The 13,791-nt window shown below is 29.6% G+C and overlaps 1 long non-coding RNA gene across 1 annotated transcript; it reads left to right on the forward strand.

Moving 5' to 3' along the window:
* Window positions 1-220: 220 nt before the first annotated feature.
* Window positions 221-2,242, forward strand: LOC146910298 (uncharacterized). The gene is made up of 4 exons (XR_015018901.1): window positions 221-567; window positions 693-768; window positions 892-1,034; window positions 1,716-2,242. It is a non-coding gene; the product is annotated as an uncharacterized LOC146910298 (long non-coding RNA).
* The last annotated feature ends 11,549 nt before the right edge of the window (window positions 2,243-13,791 follow it).

A 13,791-nucleotide genomic window follows, 5' to 3' on the forward strand; every position in this document is an offset into this window, starting at 1 on the left:
CCAATTAGGTCAAGCAATTGCTTAACCCTAATTGCTTTTGTGATTTCCCTCCTAAGCATCAGTTATAGGTGTGTTCAACAAGCTATTGCTACCTTATTTGATGATGTTTCAAATTTAAACTTTCTTCCCAACCGCACATGCCATAAATTAAGTGTCTATTGGTTTGCCAACTGCCAACTACCTAATTAATGTTTAATTACTTCCCAAGTCTCAATGAGTCACGTTACTCATATTGCATACTTTCTTTCTCTAACACGATTCCAATTCCAGTCATTCTTCTCTCCACTCCTGCTTTTCCTCTAAAGAACTAAACCTCTCCATGAATTCACACCCATGAACCTCTCCATGGATTCATTCTTATCTCCAGATTTGTTAATGGTTTCGTTCATCCCTCTTAACCCCCAACTCCGCCCACCCACCTCCGTCGTCGTCGCAATCTCAACCCTTTCAACCTTCTCAGTACAATTTGTAAGGCGTTTTCAATTTCCCACCACCTCCCCATGTCCCCCTAGATCCGACCTCTCCGCCCCCCTCCCTATTATTGTCATGGCTACTAAGCCTTTCATGGTATTGTTTTATTCTTCTCTCTTTTCTTCCTTCTTTATTCAGTGTTTTAATTTAGAGCTTATTTCCTCTATCGGGTTTTGGTTTTTAGCTTGAAATTGGAAAAATTGAAATTTTTTATTTTGTAGGTTAATATACTTTTTGATCTCTGTGATGGGTCATAATTTCAGTTTCTCTGGTCGACTCATTCTTCTCTCCACATTGGTGCGTGGCTTCGTTCTTCCCTTCTTCTTTGGAGATTTTGTTAATATTTTGTTGGTTTATACTTATCTAATTTTGGTTGTATATTTATCTATATTCTTGACTGACTTCTGTTTGTTGTTGCAGTTGCAGCCTAAAATGTCTGAATTGGATGCATAGCTATCCATCTGTGAGACTGTGACTGCATTCCTCTATTTTATCCATTGTGAAATCTGATAGTTTGCCTTTTATCTCTATTGCCACCATTATGCTTCTGATTCTAACACCAGGTAACTAATGATGTTTTATTCTTTGCTTTTCCTCACATTTTATGAGTCTTGCTAACCTAATTTGAACTTTGTGGCAAAAACTCATTGATTTGATTACCCTTTAGCAAAATTTTGACATTGCAGCTTCATGTACACCTTTTTTTTTATGTTTACAAAAGTCAATTTTTTAGTTGTGTAAGGACTAAAGCATATGTATTTTGAACGGCATTGTTAGTATGTGAGAGCCATGTCAGTAATTCATTTTAAGTTGTTTACTTTTTTCCTTGATATTTTTTTTCCAAACATTCAATTTGTGGTTCAATGGATTACATGTAAATGGCATCTTTCGTCTATGTGTATGCTACTGTGAAGCTTCTTATTCTAGGTGTGGCTATTGAAAAAGGTAAATTGTTGTTTAGAATCATTAGTATGTTTTTGGTGATTTCTTTGGCTGTTTTGGATTTTGAGTTTGTTGCTTACCTTCAAGGTTGGCATTTTGGCAATGCCAATTTGCACATTCCCCATCTTTCTGATTTTAAAGGTTGTTCCAAATGGCTTATGTTGCATGGTTGATGTTTCATGTTGACTACCAATATGCATGCATCAGTTCAGGCTCTTTCGAAATTTTATGTTGTTTTGTTTCTCATCGAATCCGTGGATTGTATGCTTCTTTGTTTGGGGTGCTTTTGGATCAAATTCCAGTAAGTTAAGCCAAGGATTAACGGGGAACCATTCAAGGTTGATGATGTTAAAGGATCTGTGTGCATTTATCCAATGATTGTGAGTCAAATTCCAATGTGCAATGAGAAAGAGGTATGTAACCAAACAAGGTTGATGATGTTGAAGGATCTGTGTGCGTTTATCCAATGATTTTGGTTCAAATTCCAATGGCAATGGGAAAGAAGTATGACACCAAACTTCTGTGTTCCATTTTTGCAAAGAAGGGATGTCTAAGCTACCAGCAAGTTTCAGTGCAACAGTGTTAAGTAATTTTTTTTTAAGTTGAACATAGATTTTGCAAATGTCGCAAAATAGCATAGTGTGTGTCAAGTTTGATACATGACACATTATCCTATTAAGATTTTAACTCCCTTGAGAATTATTTGCAACCTCTTAAACAAAGAAACACATGTACTTTCTTTCTGTTAAAGTCTGCATTGACATTGTACTAATGTAGATTATAGATATCATTACTTTAGCATTCTGCAATACACAGAGCTTCTTAATAATTGAAGGAGTAATTATATTGTAGCAGCAGTAGACGAGTGTTCATATGATTTTGGTTTCTTCTTTCAATACACAACATTAGGAATTTGTTTTGTAGCTGCGTAGTTTCTGCAAGCATGTAAATTTGATCGAAAATTCTGCAGAAAGAAATGTGATGGTTGAGTAGAAATGTTGGTTAATATTTTATAACATTCACTGTTGGTTACCAATACTTTGAAATTTTGTTGCTGGTGTGTTTTCATTTTAAGAGTAATAATAGTGTCATATACACCTCATAATGATAGGTGTGGTTCAGTTTCATTTTTCTAATTATATATGGGACCTTTGTCTATTTTTTTTTTGGCAGAGCCCACCTTTGTGATATTATTTCAATGACTATGCTCATTTGCCTTGCTCTTGCTTTATTCTACCAATGTAAGATAAAACTATTCTGTTATATATGCTAACATCATCTAATTATTTCATTTGCTACTCATCTAAACTATTAATTATTTTATAGTAAATACGTGGTTCTGATTATTTCGTAGGCAATAGTTAAGTTATGACACATGAAAAAATCTCCATAGCTTACGAGGTAGATTGAAAAATGACTGGGAAGCAATACTATTCACCATATTCTCATTGGAACTAAAACTAAGACTTTAATCAATTAGTACTTTACTTTTGTATCTTTTCATTTTGGGTACTTCTGGTCCCAGTTTATAATGCAAGTTTCCTCTTTAAAAAAAATTATAATGCAAGTTTATTTTCCTAAAAAAAATTAGAAAGCTACCAAGGTTTAAAGACTAAGAGGGGAGGGAGGGAAGAGTTTACTTTTCATTTTTAAATTACGAACACTACGAAATATTTTTTAAAACGTTAACATATTAATCTGGTAAACGATCATATAATACTTCAATCACGCTTAATTTACTTTAGAAAATGAAAGTTTTAGTTAGATCCAAGTATTCTATATCACACTTTTTCGAGGTATTTTTAAATAAGTATTACAAATTATGTTTTTAGAAAGACTAGAATGAAAAAATTAGTACTTCCTCCGTTTAAAAATGAGTGTCACTTTAGCTAAAAAAATTTGTTTCAAAATGAATGCCGTTTTACATTTCCAATACAACTTTAATTTTTTTCTTCCAACTATACCCTCTCCAACTTTTCTCTCACACAATTTTCAATGAAAGTTTAAATTTGTCTTTTTCTAATAAAGTAAGGGCAGTTTAGTAAAAGTGTTATGTCTAATGATTATTTCAATCCATTCCTTAATATGTGTGCAATTGGCTAAAACGACACTCATTTTGAAACGGAGGGAGTAAGATTTAAATGTCATTGGTGGATATATTAAGATGAATTTCATTGCAATATTATATCTCTAATAATCTTATTGGTGAACTCATGCATCACATTAGTCAAAGAAAACTTATTGATCTCTATTATAGTTGATAAGACCCGTGCGATAGCACGGGTCGATGGTCTAGTTCATAATCAAATAAAGAACTGATTTCGTACAAAACATAAACATAAGGGGGTTTGACAAAGGGGTGTTGAAGATGAACAGTTAACAACAACAGGTTCACTTAAAATAGGCATCAGATGAAAAAAATGATTTATATATCAAATGAGATTCATAGAGTTAATTTTTTTTTTTTTGAACAATCCAGATGAAGTTAATTGTTGGAAATGGTGAGCAGATGAAGATGAAGCGGTGGGGAAGAATTAAAAGAAATGATAGAGTAGAGAGAGGCTTATGTGTTGTAAAATGAAACTTTTTAATCTCATCCGTTTAGTTTTAATCCAAAGGCTGGAAATTCATTCTCATATTCTCACATAAAATTATCATTCTCACATGATACATCCTCTATATATATATATATATATATATATATATATATATATATATACACACACATACTTGTTATTATAATATTTTAACAGCGAAGTTTATTTTTTTTGGGTACAAAGTGAAGTTGAATTTTTTTATTCAAAAAGTTTAGTGAAACTTTATATTTTTTAAGATGGATAAGTCAGAAATTTAGGGTAGCACTTGGGTGATATTGTGGTTGATGACATTGTGATATTGGCAAACCACAATGTCGTCTTTCTTGTTTCTCTTTTACAATATTTTTTTGTTTCTTTGTACACTTGTGACATTGTGGTTGGTCAATGTCGCCAATTACAAAGCCACCCAAGTATTATCAGAAATCTAGTGTTTAAACCCCGACTCCGAAATATAAATTATAATATCACCGTTAACGGAATTATGCTCACGAACAAATTAAATTTTAATTCTTAATTGTGTGCAATATGAATATGATTAATTTTGTTTGACAAGATGATTTAATTTTTTTGACATATGTAAAAAACATGCACTTTTACTGGTTAAACTGTAGTCCAACTTTTTAAACCTTGAACTGAGTACACCATTTATCCATCCAATTTTGATTACCTTTCTATTTGATTTTCCTCGCCTTCTTTGTCTATCGTTTCTGTTCAACATTACGACACCGTTTCGATGTGTCCTCACTTCCCTTCAATAAAGTACCCCTCCCTTCTCTTTTTTGGTGCATTTGCGTCATAGTTAAGAAATATTTTTAAAAATTTAAAAAATAACCATTGTTTTAATTATTTTCTTTTCAAATCATTTTAATACAAATAGTGTTTTTTGAGGGATTTAATACAAATAGTGTTGAAATTAGTAAAAGATGTTAGATTTTCACAATATAACAAATCAAGTCTCTTGTCAAAAAAAAAAAAAAACAAATCAAGTTATAAATTTTGACTAATAGAGATATCTATATTCAACGTGTCTCGAATATAGAATTGAAAACCTGAAGATGAATATTCTCCTCCTAAATGGTGCCCTTCCATCAATTTCAAAATTGTAAATTTGACCAAACCATCTTTTATTTGGGATGTAACAAGTCTATTTTAGGAGAAAATAAATCTGAACTACGAAAAACATAATCGATTTGATTCATTTTTTACAATTTTTTCTCATAAAGTCTAAACCAAATTAAACCGATGAAAACAATTTGGTTTGATTCAATTGGATTATTGATATTAAAAGAAATTTAAAAAAAAAAATCATATAACTGTTACGTATGTTTTGTACTAAGGTAGAAAGATGTTAGTTTTCTTGTTTGCATATTGAAATAGCCTTTTATTTTGTTTGACATTTATCAACATTTGTTAATATGGTACTTGTGACTGCTCCTTAACACTACGAGGCACATTTAGGTCCAAAAATATTATGTTTAATTTGGTTTTGGTCAAGAACATCATGCCTTCAAGCACAAGCAATCTTGTGTGGGACTATTATACTAAAAGAATGCTTGTCTGAAATTTCAACAATATGTCACTTCTGAATAATTCAATGGCTTTTATTGTGGGTGTTTGTGAGTTGGATTTTAGAGTATTTTGGAATAGAGTATTTTTGATATATATTTAATATTTTAAAAAATTAAAAGAACAAGTAACATGATATTATTTATTCACGAATTATGTTACTTTTTTTTTCATTCAAAAAGTAACATGATTTTTTTTTAGGGAAAAAAGTAACATGATTTGTGAATAAATAATATCATGTTTTTTTTTTTTTTAATAATCACATTTTTTTATCATATAAAAGAAGTTGGGACCTAGCTACTTTTGAACATTAGCATTCAAAAGATAATTAGTAGGTGCAAGTATAGTTGCTTGCTTCATCTTGGTTTCTATTGAATTCTACGGATCTGTACCAAAATCATGATAGAAAGAAAATTTCATAAGGACTAAAAAATATGATTTTTTTTTTTTTGGAAAATAGTCACTTTGGTCCTTGAATGAGTGACGAGTAGTCACAATAGTCCCTTAATGTATCGAAATAGCAAAATAGTCCCTGATTATGCACTTTGTTAGTCAAAATAGTCTTTGATATTAAAATATTTCGTTAATATTATCATATTAGTCCTTCAATAGACATATTTATTGTCATATTAGTCCTTATATGTACTTACTTATTGTCATTTTAGTCCTTATATCAAAAGAGTTATTGTGAGTATTAAGGGGTTATTTAAGCTTTAGGGACTATTTTGACTAACAAAGTGGACAATCAGGGACTATTTTGGAATTTTTATACATTGAAGGACTATTGTGATTACTTGCTACACATTCAGGGACTAAAGTGACTATTACCCCTTTTTTTTTAGGGATGAAAAAACGAAAATTTTTATTTATAACGACCAAAAAACATAAGGGTCTATACATATTTCAAGACTAGAAAAATGCTTACATAGAGTTGAACCCACACGGTGAATCAACTCCTTATCAACTGGACCAACATTCTTTAACATCAAATTTTGTTAATTATGGATGGATGCATTAAAAAAAGAAAGATGGACATGACAAGTTGTATTGTGTTTTATTTTAAAATTGTTCTTAAGACCGGACAAATTGAGAGGTAAGGGGCAGACAAAAATTGAAATTCTTAACTCTCACTTAACTACATCAAAACTTTTTGTCTTAAATACAAGTTGTTTAAACTACTAAAATAGCCTTTTGTCCACCAATGATGAAAGTCAATTCTTGAATATATTCGAAAACCGGTCAAAATGACAAAGTCATTATAAACTCACACATATAATTAGAGGAGTCAAAGTTCAAAATCTGGTCACGACATATCGTCTAACAATTTAGGCATTTTTTCAGTTGATATAACTTGTAGACTTATCATTTTAATTTTAACACACACATGCGTGTGTGTACACACACATTTTATTATAATTTTTATGTCATAAATAGCTTAAATTTTTTACTGAAGTTTTTTTTTTTGGTACAAAGTAAAGTTAAATTATTTTTTTTCAAATAGTTTAATACCTATAAATTTATCTTTTTAAGAAGAACAAGTAGGAATTTTGGTGTCCAAATCATGTCTTCTGCATATAAAATATAATATCACCATTATGCTTACAAACAAATTAAATTTTAATTCTTAATTGTGTGCAATATGAATATGGTTTATTTTTTTTACAAGATGATTTAATTTTTTTTGTGTGCAATATGTACTTTTACTATTACTGGTTAAACTGTAGTCCAACAACCTTTAACTGAGTACGCCATTCAATTATCCATCCAATTGTGATGCAAATTGCTTTCTCACTTTAGTTTTTGCTTGAAAACACATGGAAATTATGCATTTTACTCAAACGATAGTTAACTGCTATTAAGTTTCCTTTGTTTTTTTATTTCTAAACGGTAGTTAGCTGCCGTTGAAATTAAATATGTAATTTCCATGTATTTTTAAGCAAAATCTGAAGTGGAAACAACAATGATAACTTTAAGGGAAATGCTAACCGGTGCCTCCGGGGCACTGGTTAAGGATATGAAAAAGGAAATTATATAGTAATTAATGCATTGAAATTGTGTAATTAATATATAATAAAGTCAAAAGCAGTTTCCTTTTATGGTAATAATTCTCTTTTATAGTATGTTTAACCAGTGCCCGGGGCACCGGTTAGCAGGACCCTAAATTTAATTACCTTTCTATTTTTGATTTTCCTCGCCTTCTTTGCCTTATTGTTTTTGTTCAACACTACGACACCGTTTCGAGTGTGTACTCACTTCACTTCAATAAAGTACCTCTTCCTTCTCTTTCCCTTCGCATTTGAGTCATTTTTAACTTTTAAGAATTTTTTTCTGATTTAAAAAATAACCACTGTTTTAATTATTTTCTTTTCAAATCATTTTGATACCAATGGTGTTGAGATTATTGAAAGAGGTTAAACTCTCACAATATAAAAAATCAAGTTATAAATTTTGACTAATAGAGATATCTATATTCAACGTCGAATATTGAATTGAAAACATGAAGAAGAATATTCTCCCCTAAACAATGACCTTCCATCAATTTCAAAATTACAAATTTGACCTACCACTTTTTTTTGGGATGTAACAGCCACATGTCTGTTTTAGGAGAAAATAAATCAAAACCATGAAAAATATAATCGGTTTGATTATTTTTTCAAAATTTTTTCTCATAAATTATGAACCAAATTAAAGTGATGAAAACAATTTTTTTTTTAACAAGCTAAAATGAAATATAATAATTACCAAGAGCTATTCATTTCGCACAAGGCGTGCAAAGATAAATGTTCCTAAAAGAATACAAAGTCCAGTTCTCTGTTGCCAAATAAAACACACACACAAAAAAGCAGAAAAGGAACATTACTCCAAAACATCCATACAAATTAAAGGGTGCCACCATCAGTCATTATAACTGAAAGCTGAAGTTAGCCTATTAGCCTTTAACCAAGAATAAGACACAAACTTTACATTGTCAGTTGTTCCAAGTCTTCTGCTTTGTCTTTGAAGATCATGTTGTTTCTTTCCTTCCAAACTCCAAACGCAAGCGTTCCAGATCACCTTGAAATAAGAATAAGTAAATCGCGGTAACCTCGCCATGTGACCAAACTGATGTAGATGATCACTGACAGAGTCTGGAGAGATGAAATAAATACCAAGCCACCGATAAACCCTATACCAAACGCTGCCAAAGACGTCACAATGAATTAGAAGGTGACATGTCGACCCCATGGATCCACAACCACCTATGCAATATATGTCGTCCTGATGAAGAGCCCTCTTACGAAAAAAATTATCTTTGGTAGGAAGTCTCTTGCGGAGAAGCCGCCAAACAAATATAGATTATCTTTAGTGATGAAAACAAGTTGGTTTGATTCAATTGGATTAATATATACTATATATAAAGAAAACAACCCCTTTCAACATTTTTGGGCTGGCTTTTCTCTTTCCAAAAATGCCCTCAATTTTCAATACAAATAATACATGTAACAAATAGATAAGAATAAATTTAAATATTAAAATAAAAGTGTAACAAACATAAATGTCCAATTTTTTCCTTTATCATTTAAAAAGTGTAACAAACTAAATGAGTGTATCTACACTTACTTTTTCATTATCTTAAATAGCGAAAAGACGGGCACTCTGCTCTTTTTATTGCACTAACGTTTGAAAATTATGAACAATGTTTTTTTATGAAATTTTAAATGTTTTTTGCTTTCAAATTATAACAAATCAAACTAACCATGATTATCTATTTCAATGAAACCGATAATATAACAAAAAAATATAATCTAAACTTTTATCTTTTTTAATGATACCAACATCAATCTTTATTATAGAAAAAATTGTTGTTTAAGGGTATAATTGAGATAATGAAAAGTAAGTATAGATACACTAATCTAATTTGTTACACTTTTTAAATGATAAAGGAAAAAATTGGACATGTGTTTGTTACACTTTTATTTTGTTATTTAAATTTATTCTTATATATTTGTTACAAGTGTTATTTGTATTAAAAATTGAGGGCATTTTTGGAAAGAAAAAGTCAGCCCAAAAGAGCTGAAAGAGGTTGTTTTCTTTATATATAGTATAATTTACCAGGATTAACGATTACATGGACCAATTTTTAAATGACCCCTAGTTGCAGGAACGAAACACATATTAAAGCCAATATTTTTATAGTATAATGGCATTTTATATTTATTCTACCACATTGACATGTTATGTATACATGTATATTACCACACACCACACAAGTGAATATATTTTATTTTCTATGAGATGATAAAACGCAAGGTCCCCCTCTTTCTTCTTTTAATTATGATAAAACACAAAGAACCCTTTTTTCTCTTTTTGATTAGATAATAGGTGTTGCAGAAGGTTAAATCTAGCAACTGAAAATCATTCTTTCTCATGCGGTACATGCTCTATCTTTCTATGAGCAATACGTTCTTCTTTGAAATATCATGGTTAAGAGCAGTCTATTTTTCTGCTTTGTAACTCAAGGTTGAAGGTGGTTGTGGTGCCTCTCTCTTTTATTTGTTATCCGAAGAAACCCATCCGAGCAACCCGTAACCCGTCAAAACCGAAGACTCAAACGGTCGAGAATGGGTCTAAATTTTGCACTCATGGTTTCATTCGGGTGAGTCGATTTTGACCCGAGCCTGCCCGAACACGTCCGATGCTCTACCCTAATTTCTTTCTACAATTATTCAAGTAAGCAAAGAGAAGTTTTAATTTTCTTTCTTTTATATGTATCTCTCGCTTAAGGGTGATGCTGTTAGTAAAATGTTGTGGTTGGACTAAGTTAAAGTGGTCTTAGGAAGATTAGTGACCTTGTCAGTTTGGTTCATTAGTTTATTGAATTTCAAAATTGAAAATCAAGCACAAAACAAATTCATTAGGTTTACTTCGGTTCGATTCAGTTTTTTACTTAACCAAAAAAATGTCGGATAACCTCTGGGATGATTTGATTTTTTGGGTTTATCGGTTTTATTGAAATTGCTAACAATATTGCATGTAACTATGTTATGATTCAAACATACTTATAACTTTTTAATAAAGAGGTAGTTTTAATATTTTGGTCTACTATTATTTTTATTTATTCAAATCTTATTTAATCTATCTAAAAAAAATTGTATCAATTTAGATTAATCATGTTACTGTGTCTCTCATGTTTTATGTAAATTATTATTAGTTTAACAACAAAAAGTTCATAAAATTAAAAATCATTTTTGTATTTGATTTAATGAGGTCATATAACATTTATGATTATAGAAATCATGAAATAACAATTCAAACACTTATTTTACATACTTGTGTTCATATTGCATTTCTACGATCATATAATATTTATGAACTATATATAAGATCATACATTTTCAATATAATTTAACAATTTTATGTTTTTTTTACAAAACATTATTTATGTATTTTACAATTGTAAAATTATACAATTCATTTTAAATGAATTGATCATACAATTTGTTATGACACAAATATATCTAACTATTATTTTGTGTCACAATAGTGGGAATGAATTATGTCGTGTATTTATAAAATAAAAATAAACATCTCATGTGTACTCTTCACATGATAGCGTAATTAAGTGTGATCACTTACAATTTAAACTCGCTATATCCAAGATTTTCACATGTTTTTCTATTTTATTAAATGGTGTGAGATAAAAAATTATCATCATATGTAAATATTATTTAATAGAGTATTTTGCTGTTTTTTTTAAAAAAAGAAGAAGAGTATTTTGTTGCTTTATTAGTTTTTTTTAAAATACACTTGCTGGATCACAACCTAAAATAAAAAGTATTTAAATACACATAAAATTACTCATCATTATGTTTGAAGCTACCCAAAAATAAAATTACTCTTCATATAATTATGGGGAAAAATACATCAATTAATTCTTTTATCTTTTAATTTATTGATTGTGTCTAAATATTATTTTCAAATCTTATGATATGATCACACAAGTTGATTGTGTGTTTAAATATTATTTTCAAATCTTATGATTTGATCACACAAGAATTCTTACAGATTACTCTCTTCTTCTTCTTTGTCCGTTAATTGTTACTCTCTTTCTAAATCATTTGAATGAATTAGATTTAGAATGCATATGTATGATGCATCAATAAATAAACAACGGAAAGAACGAAACACTCAAACATGAATATGCGTGTTTTATTAGTTGGGCATCTGAATTGTATAAGGGCGTTGGCTAGCTAGATAACATCATGTAATCGTTGTGGAGCTGGTGTCAATGTCTTTTCAAAGTCAATCCTTTTTATACATATGTTTATTAAATGTTTATAAAGCACTTTCCTAAGTTTTAATTTTTGAGATAATGCCAATGTTTTTGTTTCCATTTTTGAGATAAAAATAGGAAAGTAACAAAAAAAAAACCACTTTGAAAGATACAATTGAAAATAATTGATTCATGAATAAATTATTATGGACAAACAAAAAGAAAAATATAGTTACATCATGTCCTCCTGTACTATCTAACAATATATTATTAGTTAGATCAAACATGTGATAACTTGCTAAACATGTAATCGCTATGATAACATTTGTTTTCATCCTTTTTAACTATATGTTCAAATAGAAGACATTATATATTACTATTGTGCTAACTTAGTGCCAACACACCAACACTCAACACTGAGAGGCAGAGGAGAGAGAGCATATCATAACAAATTAAGGAGCGTATGTTCAATAAATGAAAGCAGTAGTATAAGTATCCATCAAGTGTTGTTGGATGAAAGATTCAGTTATCATTCGTTTGGATCATTTACATTCATCAAAGCAATTACTCTAACAAGTTTAGTTTAAAGTAGTAGAACAATCTAGTAATATTTGCAATTAAACAGGTACGTTCGTTAAAGTAATCATACAATCTCAATAGTAGTATTTGCAACCTAACATCTAGGGTGCTTAGTTGCCACAAATAAGCATACTAATATGGATGTCATTTATTTAATATATAGGACATGTAACCAAAGCAAGAAACCAGTGCATATCTCCTTTTTTTAGCACCTCTCATCAGCCCCTAACAGCTTCTGCATAAGCAAGCTTAGCTGCTCTCAGCTCAGCTTCCACAATATCTAACTCCTAACTTCTCTTTTTTGTTGTGGAAAAAATGAAAAAAAATAAATTATGTAAGTATATTACGTTATCAACACAATCAATAACAGTAAATTAACTTATTACCTTATCACAGTGATGACATCGACATAGGAATTGGTTCAACCACAATCTTAGTCTCATCCCTATATTGATTAATAATGTATGTGTAAACAGGTTATAATATTCCACAATTTAATAATGTATACTTACTCACGAAAAACCACCTTCTCCTTACCATTTTTAAGCAGAGCATATGCTACAGTCAAACTCTATACTATATATAAAGAAAACTACCTCTTTCAAAAAAAACACTTTTGGGTTGGATTTTTCTTTCCAAAATACCCTTAATTTTTAATACAAATAACACATGTAACAAATATATAAGAATAAATTTAAATATTAAAACAAATGTGTAACAAACACAAGTTTCTAATTTTTTCCTTTATCATTTAAAAATTGTAACAAACTTCTCAATTTTCAATACAAATAACACATGTAACAAATAGATAAGAATAAAATTTAAATATTAAAATAAAAGCGTAACAAACACAAATGTTCAGTTTTTTCCTTTACCATTTAAAAAGTGTAACAAACTCCTCATTTTCAATACAAATAACACATGTAACAAATAAATAAGAATAAATTTAAATATTAAAATAAAAGTGCAACAAACACAAATGTCTAGTTTTTTCCTTTATCATTTAAAAAGTGTAACAAACTAGATGAGTGTATCTATACTTTCGTTATCCTAATTTTACCTTAAACAACAGTTTTTTCTATAATAAAGATTGTTATTGTTGGTTTCATTGAAATAGATAAGCATGGTTAATTTGATTTGTTATAATTTGAAAGCAAAAAACATTTATATTTTTACTTTTAATCAAAATTAAAATTTCATAAAAAAAACACTGTTTATTATTTTCAAACGTTAGCGCAATTAAAAGAGCGGAAAGACGAGCACGTGAGTGCCCGTATTTCCGCTAGTATAGTATAGATAAATATAGTATAGATAAATAAAATTATCCCTTTCAACACTTTTGGGTTGCATTTTTCTTTTCAAAAATACCCTCAATTTTCAATA

The sequence above is a fragment of the Medicago sativa genome, chromosome 7, assembly GCF_051527215.1.
Source record: "Medicago sativa cultivar Bolivia chromosome 7, Bolivia_mono, whole genome shotgun sequence".
NCBI classification, from domain to species: domain Eukaryota; kingdom Viridiplantae; phylum Streptophyta; class Magnoliopsida; order Fabales; family Fabaceae; genus Medicago; species Medicago sativa.